The sequence below is a fragment of the Panthera uncia genome, chromosome X (assembly GCF_023721935.1).
Source record: "Panthera uncia isolate 11264 chromosome X, Puncia_PCG_1.0, whole genome shotgun sequence".
Lineage (NCBI taxonomy): Eukaryota > Metazoa > Chordata > Mammalia > Carnivora > Felidae > Panthera > Panthera uncia.
Window position 1 is genome coordinate 38321490 of NC_064817.1, and position 27054 is coordinate 38348543.

At 44.8% G+C, this 27054-nt stretch overlaps 1 non-coding gene across 1 annotated transcript; it reads left to right on the top strand.

Moving 5' to 3' along the window:
- Nucleotides 1-17755: 17755 nt before the first annotated feature.
- TRNAE-CUC (transfer RNA glutamic acid (anticodon CUC)) lies at nt 17756-17828 on the top strand. The gene has a single exon. It is a non-coding gene; the product is annotated as a tRNA-Glu (tRNA).
- The last annotated feature ends 9226 nt before the right edge of the window (nt 17829-27054 follow it).

The window sequence follows — 27054 nt, forward strand, 5'->3', positions numbered from 1 at the left end:
TTTTCTCACATTTCTGTCCTCTCGGACCCTTTATTTCCCTTGCCCGCGGTCCTGCCACTTCTCTCTTCTCCTGTTATCCGCCAACAAATAATGAGATCGATATTGAATTATATTGACTCGGTGTTTACTAATATTAATAACTTAGCCGGATAGGGAGCAAAAAGGCAGGACACCCAGCCTCTGACCTAAAGGAATAGGTAAATTAGACCCTTCTAGGACTCGGTATAGCCTCACTTTTTTTAATACCCGCGAAGCCTGCCTTTCGGGAGACTGTAATTATTAGCAAAAGCATCAGCCGGTAGCTTGCCTGGGGGAGCCCTGCAAGGGAGAGAAGCTTCCAGGGCTGCCTCTGGTGACAGAAAGTGGAGAAGGACGTTTGGGGGGGAGGGGGCGGTCACAGGAGCCATGGGATTGCATTCCCAGAAGGAGGTCCGGGGATCAGGAGCCAAAGCACATAGAGTCATTCAGAAAGGAAGGAGATATTGTCCTTTGCTCCCTGCTGAAAGTAGACTAGAAGACCGGAGACAATGTGCAGAGATGGAATCAGACATTCTAGAAGCAGCACAGGACTAAAACAAAAGAAAGGGACTCAAAAATGGGGTGCCTGGGTGGCTCAGTTCGGTTGAGCGTCCAACTTCGGCTCAGGTCACGATCTCACGGTCCCGTGAGTTCGAGCCCCGCGTCGGGCTCCGCGCTGACAGCTCAGAGCCTGGAGCCCGCTTCGGAGTCTGGGTCTCCCTCTCTCTCTGCCCCTCCCCTGCGCTTCCCATCGCGTTCTTCTTCATGGCCCAGTTGGAGATTGATGGGAATGCGCCATAGGTATCTGTGTCTGCTTGGGCATTTACATCAACTTGCGTACAAGCTTTCAGAAAAGTTTCGCGTGCCCCTGAATGTTTTATCGGCGTTATTATTGTTATGATTCCGAAGGAAAAGATCTATAGAATCTCAAATCACGCATGACTCTTCTTGACATGCGCTGTCACAACGATTTCTTTTATGGAGCTACTGAAGGCAAGCTCTGGAAACAAGATTTTTCTCCACAGGCACTGTAGAATAATGCTTACGCCAAAAAAAGAAAAATGGTGACCTTATTAACCTAGTTCCTTCCACAGAAAATTCCCACAAACTGTCAGCATCCCACGGGATTCCACCCACGTGCAAATCCTAGTGCGATGCTTTGAACAAAGACATTTGTCTCCTTCCGTGTGGCTGCTGAAACCACCTTCAGGATCGAGAGCTCTGCGATTAGATGTAAAGCTCCAAGTCCCCTCGAGGAGGAGAAACGGGAGGTTAGTGTCGCAGGACCACACACGGGTAATGTGCGCGTTCCACTCAGTGGGTATCTGTAAATCAGATCGATCATTTACAAGAAACGGGGGCCCCAGTTCTTAGCAATTTGAGGTAAGAGTTTCTTCCAACTTCGGCTCAGGTCACGATCTCGGGGATTCATGAGTTCGAGCCCCACGTCGGGCTCTGTGCTGACAGCTCAGAGCCTGGAGCCTTGCTTCGGATTCTCTGTCTCCCTCTCTCTCTGCCCCTCTCCCACTCACGCTCTGTCTCCCTCTGTCTCTCAAAAAATAAACAAACCTTTAAAAAAATTTTTAATAAATAAATAAGTAAAAAGAAAATCGACGTATCTCTGTATGTGCCAGTACAATGCTTCTTTCATGATTATAGATTTGTGCAGTATATCTTAAAATCTGGCATTTGGGGGGCACCCGGGTGGCTCACTCGGTTAAGCATCCGACTTCAGCTCCGGTGGCGATCTCCAGTTTGCAAGTTCGAGCCCCGCATCTGGGCTTCTGCTGTTGAGCTCGGAGCCCGCTTCCGATCCTCTGTCTCCCTCTCTCTCTGCCCCTCCCCTGCTTGCGCTCTCTCTCTCTCTCTCTCTCTCAAAAGTAAATACACATTTTAAAAAACGTACAAAAAAATCGCACACATACACCGCCACCTACTTAAGCCGCCCCTGGGGCAGATATCTGAGAAGGACGCCAACGTTTTCTCCCCGGCTCAGGAACAATCTTAGCCCTTCCTGGGGGACACGTGCTTACCGGTGAGCATTTGAAAGAAGGAGCAATGGAAAGGCTCCCATGGCACCCATGGCACCCATGGCCCAGCGTCAACTCAGTCCACCATTACTGGAGAGCAGCTCAGTGTTTACCCCTACTGCTCATGGGCCAGCACCATTGCTTTGCACAGGGAAGGAAAAGCGTTTTTATAGGACGTGTACTTTTAACTCCGAGCAAACCACACTCTTGTCCAGAGGAAGAGAGGCAGAGGCAGGCCCAGGACTTCTCTATCCGTTGCCTTGTGTTGGAGAATAAGGTCGCCCATGCGTGACCGCCCCTCCCCGGGACAGCTAGGCTCACGGGGGTGGATCCTTCATGGAGCTCTGGGGTGGAAGGAGATTTGTGAAGCTGCTCCTTTTCGGGGACCTGCTCCAAGTTTTCCTCTGCTCTATCAGGGGTGATCAGAAACCTGAATTAGAGACCTTACCTGTTGGACCCTCCGCCCAGGGTGAGGTGGCCTGCCTCTTCTCTCCATCTGTCCCCGGGGCCTCCGAATGATCCTCTGTTGTCGTGGCTCTCTGCCCTGATGTAGGCACCTCACATAGTACTATGGAGAGTTTTCCTTTGGGTACTTCTTCAGTTCTTAGCAATTTTATTTTATTTTTGTTTTAAATTTTTTTTACACATTTATTTATTTTTGAGAGACAGAGACAGAGCGTGAGCAGGGGAGGGGCAGAGAGAGAGGGAGACGCAGAATCCATAGCAGGCTCCAGGCCCTGAGCTGTCAGCACCGAGCCCGACGCGGGGCTCGAACCCACAGACCGCGAGATCAGGACCTCAGTCAAAGTTGGACGCTTAACCGACTGAGCCACCCAGGCGCCCCAGTTCTTAGCAATTTGAGGTAAGAGTTTCTTCTGCCAGTATCTCGGGCGATAAAAAGAGGTATGTTTATCACATATACATCATATATATCACATATCATGTAAATGTATCTGCGCGCATGTATCCAAACAGCATTTTGTTGTGTGGTCTTTATACACAGCACTCCTTACTCACGCAATAGCCGCACAGCAGATGTAGGGTCATTTCAAAGTTCTGTGAGGGAGAAGAGGAGCTTTCAATGAGAAAGTACCAATAAGTGGTTCTGGAAATCCTTGCCCACCTTACGTAACGTGTTTCTTTTATTATTGGAACAAAATTTTAAGTACAGGCAAAGTACAGAGAATAATACAACAAACAATCAAGAATGTGGAACACATGATTGAGTTTTGTCGTTTGCTTCAGATTGTTTTGTACACACAAGACACAGTTACAGAGCTGAAGATTTCTCTGTGTGCTCTCTCCACTGCCACTGACCTTTCCGCTCTCGTTATTCTGAACTTGGCACCTTGGTATCTTTGCAGCCTGTATTCTCATGACTTCATCAGGTATATATTCGTCGCATGTTTCGCACATATTCATACACGTGGTTCCATAAATGGCAGCATATATTCACACAATTGTACAACGTCCTCTTTTATTTCAACGTATCTCGGCATATTTTTGGAGGAGAGCCCGTGCCTTTATATATCAACCGTGTACGTCATCATACGAAGGTATCCCAATTTGACAAACGTCAAGTTGCTATTCGTTTTCACCATTACAGTAATCCTGCGACAGGGCAGCACGCACGTGTCTCCTTGGACACAAGTGAAGGTTTCTCTGGGATCCATAACCTTAAGGTCAAGTTGCTGGGGATGATTTTCAACGTCACCAACAGTGCCAAATTGCACCCGCTCTCATTTATACTCTCATTCACCGCATTTGCGCGTTCCTAGCTGGCCAGACATCCATCAAAACTTGATATTCACTGGCTTTATTTAAAAATTTTTTTAAAGTTTATTTATTTTTGAGACAGAGAGAGACAGAGCATGAACGGGGGAGGGGCAGAGAGAGAGGAAGACACAGAATCTGAAACGGGCTCCAGGCTCTGAGCGGTCGGCACAGAGCCCGACGCGGGGCTCGAACCCACGGACCGCGAGATCATGACCTGAGCCGAAGTCGGACACCCAACTGACTGAGCTACCCAGGCGCCCCTCACTGGCTTTATTTTTATTGATCTGACGGTACGAAGTAGAAGCCAAGTTGTGTTGCTATTTGCATTTTCCCGATTACTTGAGAGGTTGAAACTTTTTGATATGTTTATTGGCCAGTTGTGGGCCCTCTTCCGTAAATTGCCTGCTCCTGTCATTAACCGCGCTTTTTTTTTCCTGATTTGTCTATTTATAATTGAGGTACCAGTCTCAATTATAGGTCTTTATGTATTCTGAGTACCAATCATTTGATAGTTACACGTATTGCAAATATATTCTTCTCCAAAGAAGCGGTTCAACTTTTAATGCTATTTATGAAGATATTCTTCTAAATCGCTTCCTGGTAGTTTGGGTACATTTATGTGAAATTTACTTTTTGTCAATGGTATGGGGTAAAAATCTATTTTCCACATATGGATAACCAAATGTTTTGATGGTACCCATTGAAGAGTTTAGAATTTTCCCTTTGATTTGTAAGGCGATACCAATTCTCAAATATCTGGTCTGTTTGAGGGGTCTCTATTCTAGTCTAATGATCTATTTATCTATTCTCACACTAACACTACTTTGTTTTAATCACTATAGCTTTATATAATTCTTTATATTTGCCAGAGGAAATGTCCTTTCCCCATATTTTTTTTTCCGAAATGTCTTTCATTAGAGTTTTACTCTTTTGTATAAAACTTAGAATCAGTGTGTTAAATTACATAAAACATTGTGGTAGGATTTTGTTTAACATTGTGTTAAAGACAGGGGGGCGCCTGGGTGGCTCAGTCAGTTGAGCGTCCGACTTCGGCTCAGGTCATGAGCTCACAGTCCGTGAGTTCGAGCCCCGCGTCGGGCTCTGTGCTGACAGCTCAGAGCCTGGAGCCTGCTTCTGCTTCTGGGTCTCCCTCTCTCTCTGCCCCTAACCCACTCGCATTCTGTCTCTGTCTCTCTCAAAAATAAATAAACATTAAAAAAAATTTTAATTGTGTTAAAGACTGACTTGGTAAAAACTAACAACCTTAAATGACTGAATCTTCCTGGGGCATCTGGGTGGCTCAGACAGTTGAGCATCCGACTCTTGATTTCAACTCTTGGCATTGTCTCTCTTTCTCTCTCTGCCCCTCCCTTGCTGGTTCTCTCTCTCTCTCTCTCTCTCTCTCTCTCTCCAAAAATAAATAAATAAACTTAACAAAAATATTGAATCTTCCCATACTTGAACAGGCATAATACCTCTCCAGCAATCTAGGTCTTTGTTTTTTTGCCATCTTGCAATAATGTTTGATACATTTCCACACAAAAGTCTGCACAACATTTGTTGCGATGATTCCTAGTTAGGGTATAGTTTTGTTACCGTAAATGAGATTTTTTTTCTAGTGTCTTATCCGATTTGCTATTGCTGACACATAGGCGTTTCCTTATTATTGTCATGTTGATCTTATGACGAGCAATTTTTGCCTGTTGTATAGATAATCCTGTCTGCCAGTAACAGCAAAATTCTCTTCTCCATTTTCGATTTTCTCTTGTCTTACTGCATTCTCTAGACACATCAGTATAATATGAATATAAGTAGTGGCTGACATTCCTCCCCCGATCCTCACTTTAATTTCTGCATTTTTTTCCAGAAATGTCTTGAATCTTCATTAGAGGCTTACTCTTTTACATAAACTTTAGAATCTGTTTCTTGAGTTACATAATGTCCAAAGTTTAGCCATGAACTAAAATGGTTGGTATAGATTTTTGGTAGATTTGCATATTCTTTGTCAGGTTAAGGCAGTTGCCTTCTTTATCTGGTTGTCGTGGAGGTCGCGTTTTTTTTTTTTTAAACAAAGCGTAGATTTTATTTGAATTGAATCATTTTCTGCACCTATTTAGTTGAACATATATCTTATTTCTCTGTACTGCGTTTGGGGGGATGCATCTTTCTATTTACTATGATTTCTTCTAAATTTGGTTTCCTATTAGCCTACTACTTGAGAATTTTATTTTAATTGCTTATTTCTAATTTCTATCATTTCTGTTGGTTTCTGTTTTTCATAATGTCTTTTATTAATTCTATTATTACCTCCATTCTTTAAGATATATATATATATATCTTTGTATATATATATATATATTTTTTTTTTGATTTAAGTAATCTCTAACCCGACGTGAGGTTCATACTCCCAACCCCAATATCAAGAATCATATGCTTTTCCAAATGAAACAGTCAGGCACCCCATATCTCCATTCTTTAAGCTATTTTTTTAATGTTTTTTTTTTTTTATTTTTGAGAGGTGCGGGGAGAGGCAGAGAGAGAGGGAGACAGAGGATCCGAAGCAGGCTCTGCATTGTCAGCACAGAGCCCAATGTGGGGCTCAAACTCACAAACCATTGAGATCGTGACCTGAGACGACGTCAGACACTTAACTGACTGGGCCACCCAGGCGCCCCTTAACTCTTTTAAATGTACAAAAATTTTTTCTTTCAGGTTACTCGGTTGTATATTGTTCCTCAAAGGCGAACTCTCCATTTCTTTTTTTTTTTTTTAATGTTTTTAATTTATTTTCGAGAGAGAGAGACAGAGCACGAGTTGGGGAGGGGCAGAGAGAGAGGGAGACCCAGAATCCGAAGCAGCCTCCAGGCTCTGAGCGCTCAGCGCAGAGCCCGATGCGGGGCTCGAACTCACGGACTGTGAGATCATGACTTGAGCCGAAGTCAGACGCTCAACCGACTGAGCCACTCAGGTGCCCCAAACTATATGACTTTAGATATGCTTCTTATGGTCCCTAAAAATCCACGTTAACAATGAAGGAAATAACGACGCCTATAAGATATGGAGTCACTCCAAGTAAGAAGCTGGAGGTTTTCAACTCTGAATACGTACTGGGTTGCCTATGATTGAGTGCCCTGGCCCATTCTTCTCAATGAAGGACCAACTCCCGGCCCATTTCACACTATCCTCAACCCAAACTTGTGGTTTCCCCTCTTCCATACTCTTTGAGCTGTGCAGATTTTCCATGGACTACGTAGACTGTTGTCTGACTGTTTTCCATATTGTTCTGAAGTTTCTTCAACAGTTTTATTGAGGTATGATCGATCTCCATACATACAATATACCCAATGCATTTTATACTAAACGTATTCAGTGGTACACAGATCATTATAATCCGATCTTAAAACAATTCCATCATCCCCAAATGTTCTCTAGTGCACATTTTCAGCCCATCACCAACACAGGAAGCCCTCATCTGCTTTTTGTCTCTAGAGCTGTACCTTTCCTAGAAATTTCGTATGGAGACAATCGTAGCAGAGGTACTCTTTTGTGTCTGGCTTCTACTATTTATCATAATGTTTTTGAGGTTCATCCACATTGTCGCACTTATCCGTAGTTCTTTTAGTTTATTCCCTTTTATTGCTGAGTAGTATACCACTGTGTGGCTATATCACGTTAGGTTTATCCATTCACCAGTGGCTGGACGTTTGAGTTGCTTCCGGTTTTGAGCTTGCGAACAACGCGCTGAGAACACCCGCATGCGTGCCTTCTTGTGGACATGTGCTCTCATTTCTCTTGAGTAGATACCTGGGAATCGAATTGCAAGGTTATATGGAAACTGTACGTATAACTGTTTAAGAAGATGTCAAACTGTTTTTCCCATGTGGTCGTATCGTTTTATGCTCTCGTCAGTAACGTATGAGAGATACGAGTTTCTCCACAGCCTCTCAACACTTTGGATGGTCAGTCTTTTTTTATAATAGCCATGCTAGTCGGTGCGAGGTGGTATCTTACGATTTTAATTTGTGTTGCCTCAACGACTAATAATGTTGACCAAGTTTTCACGCGCGTATTAGAAATCTGTATATAATCTTTGGTGAAAGTGTCACATCTGTCCCCTATTTGTATTGGGTCGTTTGTCTCTTGTTATTGAGATGTGCAAATTTCCCAAACTCAAAATTGATTAAAGACCTAAGTGTGAGACTTGAAACCATAAAGCTTCTAAAGGAAAATGTACGCCGTAATCTCTTGGACATCACCCTTAGCAGCATATTTATGGATATGTCTCCTCAGGCAAGGGAAACAAAAAGCAAAAAAAAAAAAAAATTATTGGGACTACATCAAAACAAAAAGCTTTTCACATCCAAGGAAACCATCAACAAAACAAAAAGGCAACCTATTGGATGGGAGGAGATATTTGCAAATGATATATCCAAAAAAGAGCTAATATCCAAAATATCTACTACTGTGGAAAACAGTATATATTCCACTATAGTATAAAATTCCACGACTGGGGAATTGCCCTGAGAAAACAAAAACACTGTTTTGAAAAGATGTACGGGACCCCCGGGTGGCTCGGTCACTTAAGCGTCCGACTCGTGATTTTGGTTCAGGTCATGATCTCACACACACTCTCGCGCGCGCTCTCTCTCTCTCTCTCAAAAGAAAAAAATAAACTTTCTTACAGAAGTATGCACCCTCAACTAAACAATCCATTTCAGACTAATACCAACTTAAATCTAGTCCAATGTAGCAACTTTTCTCCAGTGTATTTTCCTTCTCCCACTTTTGCTCTTTTTGTCCTCACGTATATCATATACATGTATGTAATAGCTAGATGCTATATACCCAATAATACGCGTTATAATTATTTCTGTGAAGAACCGCATGTTCCTCAAATAATAAAGAAAAAAGAAATGATAAAGAATACAGAAAGAAGAAATAAAAAGAATATGGAAATAATAAAAAAGTGAGATGCACACACACAAATACCTGCAGTCTTTTATAGATGCACCTGTATCCACTCCCAGTATTCTTCATTCTTTTTTGTAAATTTGAGTTAAAGTCTTGTGTCATTTCCTTTCAACCTCGACAGCAACTTCATTATTATTTCTGAGACTTTGTTGATTTGTCTCAAGCATTTTTCTCTCTGTTCTTTGCACTGGATAATTTCTTTTTTTTTTTTTTTTTTTAAATTTTTTTTTTTTTTGTTTTGAGAGAGAGAGAGAGAGAGAGAGAGAGACAGAGCATGGGGGGAGGGGCAGAGAGAGAGGGAGTCACAGAATCCGAAGCAGGGCGCCAGGCTCCGAGCTGTGGGCACAGAGCCCGACGCGGGGCTCGAACCCACAAGCCGTGAGATCGTGACCTGAGCCGACCGTCGGTCGCTTAACCGACTGAGCCACGCAGGCGGCTCCCCAATTCTCCTTTAGCTTTCACCCTTTGCTAGAAACCTCTCCTGGGTGTCTTCCACGCCAGTGTGTAGTTTCTCTGCTCTCAAGACACGAGGGGGTCTTATCTCAGCCCTTTTATGGTTCTGCCATTGGCAGGACCTTCCTGTTAAAATTTCGGTTTGTTTTTTCTGTTCACCCAGCGAGCTCAGTGACCTCGGAGTGCTGTGCATTTTCACTTGGTTCCTATCAGATGTGTTACTTGTAGCTGACCGAGCCCTAATGAAACCACATTCACCCGAAATTGAGTCTCCCCCCCCCACCCCTCATGCTCCCCCCGCCGCCGACCCACTAGTTTGCGTGGCCCACAGCTCATGCTGGTAAAAGTTACTTCTTACCCGTGAAGCCGGGAGCAGGGTAAGTCAGTAGACTCAGGAACAAAAGCCACAGACTCTATCTTTGGCCAATCAATCTGAAGCTCTAAAAATGGTTGTTTGGGGCCCTTGAGTTCAACGCTGGCTCTTTGGAGAAAGGATTCACGGAGGTCTTTATGCCTTCACGCCACAAGCCGACCTGTTTGCCGATTTTCCTTTTCCCTTCTTTCTTTCCCTGTAACAGTCTTAAGTTTTCTCAGTCTCTCTTCTGCCTTCTGGTGCCAAGTATCACTTCCTCGTCACGCAGCCCAGATGCTGACTTGCAGCAGGGATAAATTTCCCCCACATCCGGGCGCCTGGGTGGCTCTGTCGGTTAAGAGGCCGGTTCTTGATTTCGGCTCAGGTCATGGGCTTGGGGTTCATGAGTTCGAGCCCCACATTGGGCCCGGCGCTGACGGTGCGGAGCTTGCTTGGGATTCTCTCTCTCTCCCTCTCTCCCTGCCCCTCCCCCCTGCTCGGGCACAGGCGTGCACGCGCTCTCTCTCTCTCTCTCTCCAAATAAACACTGAAAAAAATTTCCCTACATAGAGTGAGTTTTTCACAGGCCCAACATTCTGCGTGATCATGGGATTATGTATGTATTTCATGAGTAGGAAAAAAGTTTCTTTTACTGGAAGCGATCTAAGCTTTGGAACAATTGCATCCAAGACGAGAAATCTGGCAGATCTAGGTATGGATAAGAGGCAAGGAATCTACTTGGATTACGTGGAGAACAGAAAGTTTGAGGTTGAGTAATTCACGAGGACCTTTCAATAATGAGTGCTAATGAACGTAGAGTTGTAAATCCCATAATTGCAAACCTCAATTCGCAAGGCAAGGAGGGGTCCAGGGCACCCGGCAAGAGGATGGCGTTAGTTCCAAGCAGTCCAGGGAGATACTATTTGCTGTTGCCCTTAAGCAAATTAGAAAAAAAATGGAGCTCAGAAAATTTGTCCTCCTGGTGGTTGCCGTAGAAGGCGGGGAAGCTCTCAAGCCAATTGTAAATTGTTGTGCCATGGTGGGTTTTACCAGAGAATGATTCTCCTTATTTAAGAGAGGCCAAATTGTCTGGTTGGTACATTACACTATTTTCTTTGTAGTCAAATGCATTTAAATACAGGAGGGAATCAGAACGATTCCCTGCCGGACCTTTCCCGCTCACACCATTCTTAGACACCCGAGATTTCTGTGCAGGGCATCTGGTAACCCCATTCACACAGATCTGTTTGTATTTCAATTCACAGCTGAGGGGAACTTGAGGTCTGACAAATTTCAAAATTTCCAAGGACCCCAAGGGATAGGATTTCTTCTTTTTAAAAAAAATGTTTGTTTGTCTGTTTGTTTTAAAATGTTTATTTTTGAGAGAGAGAGCATGAGCAGCGGAGGGGTGGGGGTGGGGGTGGGGGGACAGAGGGTCCCAAGCAGGCCCCGCGCTGACAGCAGCCGGCCTGATGTGGGGCTCGAACTCACGAACTGTGAGATCATGACCTGAGCTGAAGTCGGATGCTCAACCAACTGAGCCACCCAGGTGTTCCCCACTGTTTATTTTTGAGAGACAGAGGGAGAGAGAGGGAGAGAGAGAGAGCAGGGGAGGAGCAGAGAGAGAGGGAGAGAGAGAATCCCAAGCGGGTTCCACAGTCAACACAGAGTCTGATGCAGGGCTTGAACCCACGAATCCCGCTATCATGACCTGAGCCAAATGGCCAACTTACTGAGCCACCCAGGTGCCCCAAGATTTCTTTCCTTCTTTCTTTCTTTCTTTCTTTCTTTCTTTCTTTCTTTCTTTCTTTCTCTCGAGGGAATGCAGATAGTATCCTGAAAATAACAAGAGTGTGGGGAATCTCTACTCCATTCCCACAGTCTTGTGGATCCCACCAGGATTCTGAACCAAAGTCAAAGGCAGGGTTCCTCTGGGCTGGCTTGGGGTTGTAGGCCGGGGCAGAGGCAATTAGGGTCCATCCTGGGATGAGTGATAAGGGAGCGGAGAGTGTGGGGAAGCTTCTATAGAAGACTGAGTACGAGAGCTATTTTCACAGTGTTTCTTGAAAGCGTTCTTTGAAAATACAGCCCCTCTATGTCGGCGCTATAACAGCTCATTAAAAACCAAAGTTTCAGAGCAGTTTGAACCTTTTCATTAACACTACACTGCGGAAGTTCGCTTGGTGTTTTTTGGTCACCGGCATTTCAAAGGAAACTAAAACGTGTCGCAAATATGAGGTACCTCGTTTCCTTGCTGCTTAAGACACCCATTTTCCCGTTCTGAAATTGAGACACGTTTCTCACACAACCTATTCATTTAATGTGGTAGTACCCTCCATGTCCTTGAAAAACGTTTAGTACATCAAGGATGTATCTTCAGATCTATGGGGTCTTAGAGCAGAAGTGACGGTGAGAGCGTTAAGAGCGGGAACTCTGGCTCAGACAGAACCACATTTAAATAATTGCTTCATCAAATACTGGTTCTGTAACCTTGGGCCATTTACTTAATTTTTCTAAGCTTGAACTTTCTCATTTGCAACATGGGGATGCTCATACCTATTTTGTAGGGTTTTGAGAATTAAGCGAGGTAATATGTAGCAAATAGGAGTGAGTGGCCAATTAGCTATTGTCGTGCTGTACTCATTTTTCTTTCCTCTTCCACCCAGGGAGGCCAAATATCGTCCGGCTCCTACTCCTAAGGGCCGAGGGAAAATTGATCAAACCACTAATATATAGAGAGGATCTTTTATGTATTCAGCACAATAGCCAGGCGCTTTGAGGAAAGTTACTGAATTATGCTACGGTCCCTGCCCTTTGGGAGCTGATAACCTAGTTGAGGACAAAAGTTAAATTCATAAATGACCAGAGGGGCACCTGGGTGGCTCACTCTGTTCAGCTTCAGACTCTTGATTTCGGCTCAGGCAGGTCATGATCTCACGTTTCGTGGGTTCGAGCCCCACATCGGGCTCTGTGCTGACAACTCAGAGCCCAGAGCCTGCTTCGGATTCTGTGTCTCCCTCTCTCTCTCTCTCTCTCTCTCTCTCTGCCCCTCCCTCACTTGCACTCTGTCTCTCTCTCTCAAAAATAAATAAACATTTAAAAAAAAAAGACACCTCACAAATGACCAGAGAACGTATTCTTTTATCATCAATATGACGTCATTTAGCCTCTAATTATGTACATCAGAATAAAAGCGACTCAGCACTCTTTAAAAAAACGAAAAAGGACTCTGGTTCATGGGAATAACATGGATTCTGGAGTCAGATGAGGATTGAAATCCTGATTCTCTCACTTCCTGGCTATGTAACCTTGACAAAATTACCTAACTTCCCTGAGCCTTCATTGTCCTGTTGATACAGGCGTGGGTAATGGTATCTACGTTACCGGGTTGCTATAGGAAATGGATAAGAAGGTCCATGGCCTCTACCTGGTGCTTAATGGGTAGCAGTGATTACTGGATACATCTATGTTTTCTCCGGAGCACAGCCCCTAACTCAGCGATCTGCACAGAAAGACGTAATCAGCAAATGTTTACTGAGCTGAAAAATTCGCATTTGTTCTACGTTTTCTTCTCCCGGCTGTTTGAGTCACTGCTGTGAGATGTAGCCTCGCGCCGATCGTCCAGGTGAAGTCAGTCGGCGGCCAGTTTGTGGGCTGTTACATTTTCAGAACCCATCTACGCCCTGGAAAAGATTTTCCTTGAGAAAAACAGCAAATCGCCAAGCTCATCAGTGAGTTCTCCTACGAAGGAGATCACTTTCTGGTTATTTTGTCAGGGGGACATTTGATTAAAAAAAAAAAAAGCCTCTCTGTGAACACAATATCCTAGGCTTAATCTTGTGCTAATTAGAGCTGGGCTTTCTTAATTCATTTCATAAACATGTGTAAGCTGCCACAGCGTACGAGGAATTGTGCTAGGGGCTATGTGGTAACAAAGATATATAAGAAGTATTCTCTATTTTCAAAGGGGTTTCGTCCCAGAGAGAGGTACAAAAATAACCAAAATGTAAGGTAGAATATTTTTTTTTAATTTTTTTGACGTTTATTTATTTTTGAGAAGAGAGAGACAGAGCATGAGCGGGGGAGGAGAAAGAAAGAGGGAGACACAGAATCTGAAACAGGCTCCGGGCTCTGAGCGGTCAGCACAGAGCCGGACGCGGGGCTTGAACTCATGGACCTCGAGATCATGACCTGAGCCGAAGTCGGACGCTCGACCGACTGAGCCACCCAGGCGCCCCATGAATATTATTAAGTGGCTTAAGAGAGGCACAATGTGCTTTAGGAACATGAAAGATGAAGAGATTGAGTTCTGTCGGAGAAACTGAAAAATCTGGGTGGAAATGGGACCTAACTTCAACTTGTGATATAAACTGAGATCTCTGTAAGCAGTGTTGGCTACTCAAAGTTTGAAGTTTTATCTAAATCTTATGTCTGCCTTCCGTGGAATTATCCTTATTTTTGCGACTTTGCAAACAAGACTGATCCCCAGCTTTGACATAGCAACTTCAGTAAACCCTTTCTTTCTCTCTGTCTTTCCTTTTCTTTCTTTCTCTTTCTTTCTTTCTTTCTTTCTCTCTTTCCTTTCCTTTCTTTCTTTCTTTCTTTCTTTTTTCTTTCTTTCTTTCTTTCTTTCTTTCTTTCTTCTTTCATGTTTATTTTTGAGAGACAGAGAGACAGAGTGTGAGGGAGGAGCAGAGAGAGAGAGGGAGATACAATCCAAAGCAGGCTCCAGGTTCTGAGCCCGATTCGGGACTCAAACCCATGAACTGTGAGATCGTGACCTGAGCCGAAGTCAGACGCTCAACCGATGGAGTTACCCAGGCGCCCTAGCAAACATTTTCTTTCTTAAGCTTCCCCATAACCTCCCTTCCAGAAGCTGGCACCCTTTAGGAGACTGACTTGAAATATACCAGTCTTCTTGATTCGTGACTGAAGTGAAATCTGTTATGTTACGTTTGTATTTTCTAAGGATAAAAGTTGTGAATTGGCTGTTTCTGACACCCTATTTTGCTTCCTAAAATATCTCAAATTTATCATTAAGACAAATTTCAAAAAGAAAACACAAAAATACATGTGACTTTAAAATATAAAGATTTACGGGGCGCCTGGGTGGCTCAGTCGGTTAAAAGCGTCTGACTTTGGCTCAGGTCATGATCTCATGGTCTGGGAGTTCGAGCTCCACATGGGGCTCTGTGCTGACAGCTCAGAGCCTGGAGCCTGCTTCCGATTGTGTGTCTTCCTCTCTCTCTCTGTTCCTCCCTTGCTCTCTCGCTCTCTTTCTCAAAAATAAATAAATATTAGAAAATATTTGTTAACACTATAGATAGTTATGAAGTATGTAAAACCAAGCACTTATAAAAGCTGTGTCTCAAGGGCTCCTTTAGAGGATTTTTTCTGGGAGACAGGTAAGTTAAGGCTTCTTAAAATAAATGTTTAATGAAGTTTGGATTAAAGACCCCTTCTTCTTTTCTATTTCTCGGTAACTCTCCTTCTAGTAAGCATAGGCATTCGTAATTAGGATCATCTGTCTCAAATTTTCTTCTCTGCTGATTTGTTGTGGATAAATGCTTCTAAAAATCTCTGGAAGGCAAATGCTAGTGGGAGGCAGTTTCCATGGTGACTTCAGGGTTTGTATTGTTGTTTTTAGACATCATAAATATGAGGGCTGCTTTCGCCAGTTACTGCGCATATCTTACTCATGGTATGAAAGGTCGTAGGGTAGATGGTGAGGAGGGTATGGGCCCCGTGGTCTGGGCCTCCTGTGATACGTCCAGAATCTTTGCCTCTCTCGTGCCTGTGTGTCTAACTGTAGTATTTGATGCTGAATCCGATCTGAGGTGGACACATAACTCGGATACACAATGGAGTCGGGGGGAAGGGTTTCCATAACAAGTGAATGAAAGTTGATGAATGTATCTTAATAAGGCAGAAATGCACTTCTTGTTTTCCTGAAAACCCATTCCCTCCCTAAGCAAAACTTGTTTAACGTTTAGCGTAAGAGGAGGAAGAGGAAGCCATTGCTTCTTTCAAAGTCCAACTCAAATTCAGTTAGCTTTATCCTCATAATGGTCAGATTTATAAAACATTAATAATGAAACAATGGGAGCCTGCCCATTAGACAATATCTGTAATAACTTCCTTTACATTAGGACAGGTATTTCCAGATGAATCTCTATGTATAATTATCTATCTATTTATCTATCTATCATCATCTTTCTATCTTTATGGAATTTAAAACTTTATTTTCCCTTCAAATGTTGCCTTACAACTTGTCTAGGAAAGAATTTAATCTCCCCCAGGGAGTCTGGCCTTTGCCCTGTGCTCCCAGGAAGTTATTCCTATGCCCCTGGAATGTCTTGCCTTATATAAGTGTCTTTGTTTCTATGGGGGGTTGGGGTCACAGAGATAGTCTAACAATGTGATTGAGGGTGGGGGCTTTGGTCATGCAGCATTAGTTGGCCTAGAGAGGAAGGAGCTGGGGACTGGGGTCAGCTACATGGGTGGGAAACCAGATCTATATGGCTGAGCTCCAATAAAAACTCTGAACACAAAAGCTCAGGTAAGCTTCCCTGGTTGGCAAAATTCTTTGTGTATTGTCACACACCGTTACCAGGAGAGCTAGCGTTCCTGGGATGCTACAACTCCACTGGGAGAGGACAGCCAGAAGCTCCACATGGAGAACTTTCCTGAACACTGCAGCTTGTGTCTCCTCCTTTGCCTTATTTTCATTTTCATCCTTTCACTGTCATAAACTGTGAGTGTCAACAGCCTTCCGTGAGTTCTGTGAGTCCTATTAGCCAATCATCAAAACTGAAGGTAGCCTTGGAGACCCTTGACCTTGAAGTTGGTGTCAGAAGTGAGGATGGTCTCGGTGAGCCTTGAACTTGCAGTTCAGAAGTGAGGGTGCTCAGGGGAGCCTGGGTGGCTCAGTCGGTTAAGCGTCGGACTTCGGCTCAGGTCACGATCTCACAGTTCACGAGTTCGAGCTCCACATCAACAGCCCTGACAGCTCGGAGCCTGGATCCTGCTTCGCATTCTCTGTGTCCCTCTCCCTCTGCCCCTCCCCTGCTCATGTTCTGTCTCCCTCTCTCTCTCAAAAGTAAATAAACATCAAAAATTTAAAAAAAGAAGAAGGGAGGGTGCTTTGGGGGATTGCCCTCTAACTTTGCACAACTTTAGTTAAATCAGCACACCGAAACATAGAGACGTTGGTCAAGTCCCCTCCGGTCATGGATCGGGTTCCCCAGGAAACGTTTGGAGACTCAGATCTGTGCGCAGTAGGTTTAGTGGGGAAAGCTCTAGGAACAAGCCTTGTGAGGCAGCAAGAGAAGCAGGATTGGACAGAGGGAGACGTTGAACAGCAGCTCTATTCTCGACGGCAGTTCTCCGCTGATCCTGGGAGGGCCTTTCAGAGCGGCCATGAACGAAGTCCTTTATATAAACCCTCTTCACCTCCCCCCTCCCCACTTCTGCCCAGTCATTAGATGTGGGTTACACCTGGGGAGGGTGTGCGTCTTTGGGGAAGCAGCCGCCATCAGCTGAGGGGAGCTCCGGGGAGAGACTCAGCTGTGAGTCGACAACAGCCAACACTCCTAGCAGCTGGAAAACTGGGTGCCTCAAGCCTAAAGAGAAATGCATCTCCCTTTTCAAGTTTTCTCCGGGGTCTACTGAGTGGCTGGCTGTTGGGGCCAGAGGCAACCTAATTGGCTCTCCCTTTGTGAGATGGAGATCACAAACCATGGTGTGTGTGTTTTATTTGGAAAGCCGCATGCAAAATTACAGTTCTCTACAAAACAAAATGCTGGAGGAGAGACTTTCAACATAACTCTCTATGCTGGCCAATAGAGAGGAAAGAGATAAGGAAATCTGCGGGATCGAGGACAGAGAAGCATAAAGTGTTAAACAGCAATTCCAAACGGATATAAGACAGCACTAAGGGGCGCCTGGGCAGCTCAGTCAGTAAAGCGTCTGACTTCAGCTCAGGTCACGATCAGTTCGAGCCCCTCGTCGGGCTCTGTGCCGACAGCTCAGAGCCTGGATCCTGCTTCGGATTCTGTGTCTCCCTCTCTCTCTCTGCTCCTCCCCTGCTCATGCTCTGTCTCTCTCTCTCAAAAATAAACATTAAAAAAAATATTTAAAGATGACATACAGCGTTGCCTGGGTGGCTCAGTTGGTAGAGCACGTAACTCTCGATCTCGGGGTTGTGAGTTCAAGCCCCACGTTGGGCGCAGAGATTACTTAAAAATAACATATATATTAAAGAAATAAGAAAACAAATGAGAAAAGGGGGGGGGGCAAAAGCCCAGAGAGAGACAAATAAACCCAGAAACAGACCCTTAATTATAGAGAACAAACTGGTGGTCACGGGAGGGCGGTGGGTGGGGGGATGGGGACTAAGGAGGGCACTTGTGATGAGCTCTGGGTGTTGTATACCATTTGTAACACGGTGCATTAACTATACTGAAATCAAAATTAAAAAATGGTAGATGTGTGAAGCAAAAAAATAATTTAAAAAATAAAATAATCTCCTTTCCATTAAAAAAAGATCTTAAGGACTTCATATGATAAAAGAATGTAAAATAGCTCGCTGATATTTTTATATTGATTACACGTTGAAATGGTAATATTGTGGATATATTGTAAGAAAGAAACTGTATTATTATTATTATTACTTTTATCTGTTCCTTTTTAGTTTTTTAAGTGTGCTTCTTAGGACATTTTAAAATACGTATGTGGGGCGCCTGGGTGGCTCAGTCGGTGAAGCATCCGACTTCGGCTCAGGTCACGATCTCACAGTCTGTGAGTTCGAGCCCCGCATCGGGCTCTGGGCTGATGGCTCAGAGCCTGGAGCCTGCTTCTGATTCTGTGTCTCCCTCTCTCTCTGCCCCTCCCCCATTCATGCTCTGTCTCTCTCTGTCTCAAAAATAAATTAAAAAAACGTTAAAAAAAATTAAAAAAAATACGTATGCGACTTGCGTGTCTTTTTTAATGTTTCTTTATGTTTGCGAGAGAGAGAGGGAGCATGAGCGGGGCAGGGGCACAGAGAAGGAGACAGAGGATCCAAAGGGGGCTCTTCACTGACAGCAGTGAACCCGATGAGGGACTCGAACTCAGAAACTGTGAGATCTTGACCCGAGCTGAAGTCGGACGCTTAACGGACTGAGCACCCGGCCCCCCGCATTTTATTTCTATTGGACAGCACTTTCTTTTTGTAAGTAAACTCTACCCCCAGCTTGGGGCTCGAACCCACTTACCGGAGATCAAGAGTCACATGCTCTATTGACTGAGCCAGCCAAGTGCCCCTATTGGACAGCGGTTTTCCGAACAGTCTCTGAAAAGCCCCAGGATGAGAAGCCCAGTTGCCCAGAGGTGAAATCAGCCTGTTAGCACATCCTTTATTACTGTCTCCCTTCCCCGTCTCACTTCCTTATTCTCTCCTCCTGGTTCCTAGGATCACCTCCTAAATAAGCTACCTGTGCCCATACCCTGGTTTCAGGGTCTGCTTTGGGTGGGAACGTGGGTAGGGGGGAGAGCGTGAGGGCCAAACTAAAGACATTAAGTGAGCTACGGTCTTACAACCCCAACCAAGAAAATACTTGGTGCTGCTAAAGATGTGATCCCCTCTCCTTTCCTCCCATCCAAAATTTGTGTTCACTCCCTCATGCACGTTAGCTAAAGCCCATAAAATTTCGCACCAGATCTTTCGCCCTGTGCCCAAGATACCCCTCACCTTGAAACCCGCAGACTCGCTACACCGTTTTTCATACCTCCGTCCTCTTGTGTATCCTTTCCTCCAAGCCAGAAATTTACTTTCCCTTTCTTTTCTCTTTCTCTGGCAAACCCTTATCTGTCCTGCAAACCCCACCTCGAATGTAAACTATTGTGTTAAATATTCCCTAGACGATCTACTCTCTTGGGGTCTTCTTTCTTGGTAATCCCATTCCTCACCCATGTATTAAAATGTATCAAGGGGCGCCTGGGTGGCTCAGTCAGTCGAGCGTCCGACTTCGGCTCAGGTCATGATCTCGCGGTTTGTGGGTTCGAGCCCCGCGTCGGGCTCTGTGCTGACGGCTCGGAGCCTGGAGCCTCTTCCGATTCTGTGTCTCCCTTTCTCTCTCTGCCCTTCCCCTGCTCATGCTCTGTCTCTCTCTGTCTCTCAAAAACAAATGTTAAAAAAAATTTTTTTTAAAGTGTATCAAGCCATGTGATAATCACCAGTTTTTGTCTATCTTCTATATTCTACTTACCCCACGCTCCTTTTTCATTTTTTTTAATGTTTATTTATTTTGGGGCGAGAAAGGCGAGCCGGAGGGCAGAGAGAGAGAGGGAGACAGAGGATTCAAAGTGGGCTCTGTGCTGAGGGCAGAGATGCGGGGCTCAAACCCATGAATCGTGAGATCGTGCCCTGAGCCAAAGTCAGTCGCTTAACCAACTGAGCCACCCAGACGCCCCAATTTGCTATGCACTCCTAAGAGCAGCGTGTTTCTCCGGTAGCAAGCCGGATCTCTGGCACATAAAAGCTGCTTAACACGATGTGGATTGAAGAGCCTGCAGGGTCTTAACACAGGATTTCTCAGAGGTTTCCATTTAAGAAGCCCCAGCTGGAATGGATAATGGGACGTGGGGGAAGGAATGAACAGCAGGAGAGTGTTCACTACAAGAGAAACTTCCGGCAGTGAATAAAATGTCATAGGCACCTGTTGCGATGAGCACTGGCTGTTGTATGGAAACCAATTGGACAATAAATTTCATATTCAAAAAATAAAGAAACGAAAAAAAAAATGAAATGTCATAGCTAATCTAAAACACTTCAATGGGTTTTGTGTTTCACTCTGTACGGTCTATCTCTGTATTTTGATGGAAGACGTGTTTTAAATCGACACCAGGGAAACGAGACACGCAAACTCTTTCTTGTCTCGTTAGCTAATGGGCAAGAAAGATGCTCCGAGCCGAGTTCATTAATTCGGAAAGTATCGTACACGACTGAAGCAAGCAGAAATTACGTGGAAGATCCAGTTATGAGGCAAATCCCTGCAATAGCTAGAAAGCCGCAGTGTATTGAAAGCCCCAAATGTGCATAAATACAAGGACATATTTGGCAGCAGCTTTTCTTCTTTTCTTTGTTCTTTTCCCTTTCAGGGCCCTTCTTTCCAGGCTACTGTGCTTTTCCCGTTGTGTGTTCTTGGTGCCTTTTTCAAAAGTTAGTTCATCATAGGGGCACCTGGGTGCCTCATTCGGTTGAGCGTCCGACTCTTGATCCGGGGCTCAGGTCATGAGCTCATGGTTCGTGGGTCTGAACCCCTGCATCAGGCTCTGCGCTGACAGCACGGAGCCTGCTTGGGATTCTCTCTCCCCCTCCCTCTCTCCCCTCTTCCCTGCTTGGGATTTTCTCTCTATCTCCCAGAATAAATAAACTTAAAAAAATTAGTTCATCATATATGCATGGGTTTATTTCAGGACCCTTGATTCTATTCCACTGGTCTATGTGTCGGTCTTTATGGAGGTACCATACTGTTTTGATTACTGTCGCTTTGAAGTATAATTTGAAATCAGGAACTGTGATGCCTCCAACTTCGCTCTTTCTCGGGATGGCTTTGGCTCTTGGGGGTCCTTTGTGGATCCACGCAAATATTTGGCCGGTGGCATGCATTTACAAGACGCGGGGGGGCTGGCTGCAGGCACGCAGACGGATAGCTCAAGGACAGTGGTCAGGGCTGGATCCAAGCCCCCAAACAGCCACGTGGGTCTTGGCTGTGGGCTATCGGTGTGCACTTGTGTGGTTACAGAGGCTCACGTACACACACAGTGAGGCAAGCCAGTGACAGGAGTCGGGGCCAGATGGGGACCCACAAGCACCCGTGGGGGCCTTGGCTGTCGGCGGGCACGCACAGCTGCAGAGACTGGGGCCAGCTGCCCGTGTTGATCTCAGGCATTGGTGGCGGGCTGGTCAGAGGGAGTGCGGAAGGGGGGTAAAAAACTTCAGCGGCGGAATCTGCAAAGGGTCAGGAGTGGCTTCCACAAACAATTTTTTTAAGTTTATTTCTTTATTTATTTTGGGAGAGACAGAGCACAAGTGGGGGAGGGACAGAGAGAGAGGGAGACAGAGAAGCCCAAGCAGGGTCCACATCATCAGCACGGAGCCTGACGTGGGGCTCGAACTCAGGAAACTGTGAGATCATGACATGAGCCAAAATCAAGAGTCGGACACTTAACAGACTGAGCCACCCGGGCGCGCCTAATTTTTTTTTAGTGTTTATTTATTTTTGAAAGAGAGAGAGAGAGAAAGACAGAGCACGAGCAGGGGAAGGACAGAGAGAGAGGGAGACACAGAATCCAAAACAGGCTCCAGGCTCTGAGCTGTCAGCACAGAGCCCGACGCGGGCCCGAACCCACGAACCATGAGATCATGACCTGAGCCGAAGTCGGAGGCTCAGCCAACTGACCTTCCAAGGTGCCCCCCCCACTTTTCCCCCCACCCCAAATTGCCCAACAAAATTTGTTTCCAGATGAAGCCAGCAATAGATCCTTCAGCATTATCAACTAGTGCTAATTTTCTGAGACTTTAGTTTTCCAACGCCACATTATAAATCATGTTATAAACCTTGCATTTCTGCTGAATCCCAGATACCATTTAATTCTGGTTGCCTTGAAAGCCATCACCGAGGTACCTCCTCCGTCAGCTCAGTGCATTTAAGTGCATGTCACATCACCAGGAAGAAATGATCTCTTATGCCTCATACTCCAGGCAAATCTGAAAATGTCTGTGGGGAAACGGATGAATATAGCATAGGCACCAAGGCGGCGGTGGGCGGGGAGGGGGACGGGTTCCTTCTTCATTTTTATTTTCAAAACCTAGGCTACCCTGGGGCGCCTGGGTGGTTCAGTCGGTTGAGCGTCCGACTTCGGCTCAGGTCACGATCTCACAGTCTGTGGGTTCGAGCCCCGTGTCGGGCTCTGTGCTGACAGCTCAGGGCCCGGAACCTGCTTCGGAATCTGTGTCTCCCCTCTCTCTGCCCCTCCTCCACTCTCACTTTGTCTCACTCTGTCTCTCAAAAATAAATATTAAAAAAAAATTGTTTTTTAAGCTAAGCTACTCTAAGCTTAGCTTTTTCATCACCACTACCGAGGTCTAAGCGACTATCTTCTCTCACTTGAATTCCTGCTGATTCCGCCTTTGCCCCCCACCCCACTATAGTTTATTCTCCACTCAGAAGCCGGATGATCTGATGATGTCCTGCTGCTCAGAACCCTCCAGTGGTTTCCCATCTTAATCAGAGTAAAATCCAAGTTTGCCTTAGGGTCCTGAAGGCCCTACATGATCTAATCAATCCCTTGATAACTCTTTGACGTACTGGCATTTGTTTCCTATTTCTTTTTCTTTTTAAAAAAATTTTTTTAACGTTTATTTATTTACTTATTTATTAAAAAAATTTTTTTAATGTTTATTTTTGAGAGAGAGAGAGGCAGGGGAAGGGGAGAGAGAGAGGGAGACACAGGATCCGTAGGAGGCTCCAGGCTCTGAGCCATCAGCACAGAGCCCGACGAGGGGCTCAAACCCACGAACCGTGAGATGGTGACCTGAGCCGAAATCAAGAGTCAAGCGCTTAACCGACTGAGCCGCCCAGGCGCCCCAAAAGGACATTCTCTGTGTCCTTACCAGCTTCAATCTACATCTGCATCTCAGTATTGCCACCACTTGGCTACGTACTTAATCCTTACCTATTTGCATATGTTGTCTTTTTCCCTACCTAGAATGTCAGTTCTACAAAAGCAGGGACTTTGTCTGATTTGCTCTCTGCTGTTTCTTTTAGGACCATACCTGGGTGCATAGTAAGGCCTTAGCAAACACTTGTTTAATGATTTACTCCAGGTTTAACTATTCCTACCTAACACAAGTAGCCTCGGGCCCACACAAACATATATGGGGCTCTATTTTCCTTGGGTTAACACCTAGGAATGCCTACCACGATCCTTCCATTCGTCTCCAGGGCAGGAGCTAGGTCTTGGGGCACTGGGTGATGTGTAAAGGTCTGGGATCAGAGGAGAGGATGATCTTCTCTATGTCACTGATGGATGGAAAAAAAAACAGAGCAGTAAAGGGGCTCCATACTTCTCCTCCATCCCACATAAGCCAGGCTTCTGCCCAACCTGGTGACAACAAAGAGAAAAGTCTGTCAGTAACACGTCTAGTTCAAAAAACACTGCTGGGGGCGCCTGGGTGGCTCAGTCAGTTGAGCAGCTGACTTCAGCTCGGGTCATGATCTCACGGTTTGTGAGTCCGGGTCCCGCGTCGGGCTCCGTGCTGACAGCTCGGAGCCTGGAGCCTGCTTCGGATCCTGTGTCTCCCTCTCTCTCTCTCTCTCTCTCTCTGCCCCTCCCCCACTCGCGCTCTGTCTCTCTGCCTCTCAAAAATAAATTCAAAATGTTAACAAATTCTTTTAAAGAAAACACTGAAAGCCACAGCGACCTGTACAATAAAAAATAACTTGGTGAGCTTACTCCCAGAATTCCCAGTTTGCACCAACGTTGTTAACGGGAACAGAGAAGCATTGAATAAGGACTGCAGGTGTTGTCTCAGGGGGTTGGTCATTAACGCATGCAATAAAGCACTAACTTTACCTTTTCATGGGTAATTTCGATACCGAATCACCAATGAAACCTAGTAATAGTTTAAATCTTTTAAGTTACTACCAGATGTACAAGCTTTGGAGTAATTCTTCTCAGTTTCTTACCGACAAATGCATGCTGTGTGTTCTCTTAATTCCGCTCGAATATTTTTCTCGTCTAAAATATCCAGAAGTTGAGTGGCAGTAACATGGTATCCATGAAAGAAGCCCACTGATCATTTTACATTTTTAAGTTCGGATTTGGTGATCAGAAAGCCTGAGTTACCAGCTTCTTAGACTTGAAGCTTCTCTGTCACACTGAACACCTGATACTTGGCACTGAAAAGATCCTAGGAAGCAAATACAGATGTTTCCCGGGGAGAAATTACCAAATGGAGATTCGTGACCACCCAGGAAAGATCACTAACATCTCGCCTCCTCCCATCCGTTGAGTTTTACTGGTCTCCAATCTGTTAGGATGGGGTCATAGGACATCACAGACATATACTTGAACATTTTGGATAAATCTTGGTGCAGTTGTCTCCAAGGTATTCATTTTAACTCCGTACTGCCTCACAAAACTAACATTAGTCATTAAACCATCAATTAAAAAGTGGAATGGGGAACTTCTGGTTTGTAGTTCGGCATGTAACGGGCTTGGGGGGGTGGTCACTGCTCTCTCCTTCCAGTAAGTAAAGAGGTGAACAGGCTGAAAAATGAATAGCTCTTCTTGGATATTAGGAGAGGAGAGTACACAAGGCAAACTAGTGCCCTCCAGATTGAAGAGACAGTCAAACAGATACAGGGAGCCACAGCTTACCCAAGCAGAGACTCACCAGTAGAAATACAGGAACCAGTGCCAGGGAAGGAAAAATCTCAAGTGTAATTAACAAATTGCTGTAGGCTAAGGCCAGACGACTCTAAGATTTATCATCTCCAGAGGGATTCCGTTATTGCGGGGGGCACACTCTTGTGAGATTTAACACCAGGAACTCTACCAGATTGCCACAGCAAATACTGAAGAAAACTCACCTTGGGTTTCCTGCAGAAGGGAGGGGGGCAAAGGAACCCTTCTGAAACACTGCACAGCACTCTGTTCTTAGTAAGGTCTGCCCTGTGGAGAGATACGTGAACCAGGGTCCAACCTGCTGTATTATCAGAACCTAACGAACCCGGAGAAAGGAAAGGCCATACTCCAGTCCATTCTCACTGTCCTGCCTCATATAAGGGAGGAGAAACACCTGTGAAGGTTATAGTGTAGATGCCCACCTCACCACCACATTACGAAAGGCCTATTCACAGCAGTTCTTTTATCCAGCATATCGTGTCCAGCGTTCAAGAAAAAATTACAAGGCATACTAAGAGGCACAATGCATATTTTGAAGAGAGAGAGCAAGAATCAGAACCAGATTCAGATATGGCTGGGATGTTAGAATTACCCCACCAGTAATTTATTTTATTTTTAATGTTTATTTTTGAGAAAGAGAAAGAGACCGAGTGTGAGCGGGGGAGGGGCAGAGAGAGAGGGAGACACCTAATCCGAAGCAGGCTCCAGGATCTGAGCTGTCAGCGCAGAGCCTGACGTGGGGCTCGAACTCACGTACCGTGAGATCATGACCCGAGCCCAAGTCATACGCTTAACCGACTGAGCCACCCAGGTGCCCCATCACACCACTAATTTAAAACAACTGTGATTAATATGTTTAAGGATGTTAAGGGTTCTAATGGATAAAGTGACAGATAAAGAACAGATAAACAGGGTAAGCAGAGAGATGGAAATCCTAAGAGCCAAAAGGAAATGTTAGAGATCAAAAACACAGTAACAGAAATCAAGAATGCCCTTTAAAGAACTTATTAATAAGCTGGACATAACAAGGAAAGAATCTCTGAGCTAGAGGACGTATTAATAGAAAACCCCAAAACTGAAAACCAAGGAAAACAAAGACTGAAAAATGGAACAAAATGTCCAAAGACTGTGGGAAAAGTACAAGAGGTATGACATACATGAAATTGGAATATTGGAAAAAGAAAAGGAGAAAGGAATAGAAGAAATATTTAGAACAATAATGACTGAGAATTTCCCCCAAATTGATGTCAGACATCAAACTACAAATCCAGGAGGCTTGGAAAACACCAAGCAGGATAAATCGAAGGAAAAAAAAATACACCTAAGCATATCATCTTCAAATTACTGAAAAGCAAAGATAAAGAAAAAATCATGGTAGAAAACAGGGGAAAAAATCTTACCTGTAGAGCAACAAAGATAAGAATCACATCTGACCTCTTCTCATGAATCATGCAAGATGAGAGTAGACTAAAGTATTTGAAATGTTGAGAGAAAAAAGTCACCCCTAGAATTCTGTACCCTTTAAAATTCTTCTTCAAAAGTGAAAACCATGGGAACGCAAGCTGGTGCAGCCACTCTGGAAAACAGTATGGAGGTTCCTCAAAAAACTAAAAATAGAACGACCCTACCACCCAGCAATTGCACTACTAGGCATTTATCCACAAGGTACAAGGGTGCTGTTTCGAAGGGACACATGCACCCCCATGTTTAAAGCAGCACTATTAACAATAGCCAAAGTATAGAAAGAGCCCAAATGTCCATCGATGGATGAATGGATAAAGAAGGTGTATACACACACACACACACACACACACACACACACACACAATGGAGTATTACTCGGCAATCAAAAAGAATGAAATCTTGCCATGTGCAACTACGTGAATGGAACTGGAGGGTATTATGCTGAGTGAAATTAGTCAGAGAAAGACAAAAATCATATGACTTCACTCATATGAGGACTTTAGGAGACAAAACAGATGAACATAAGGGAAGGGAAAC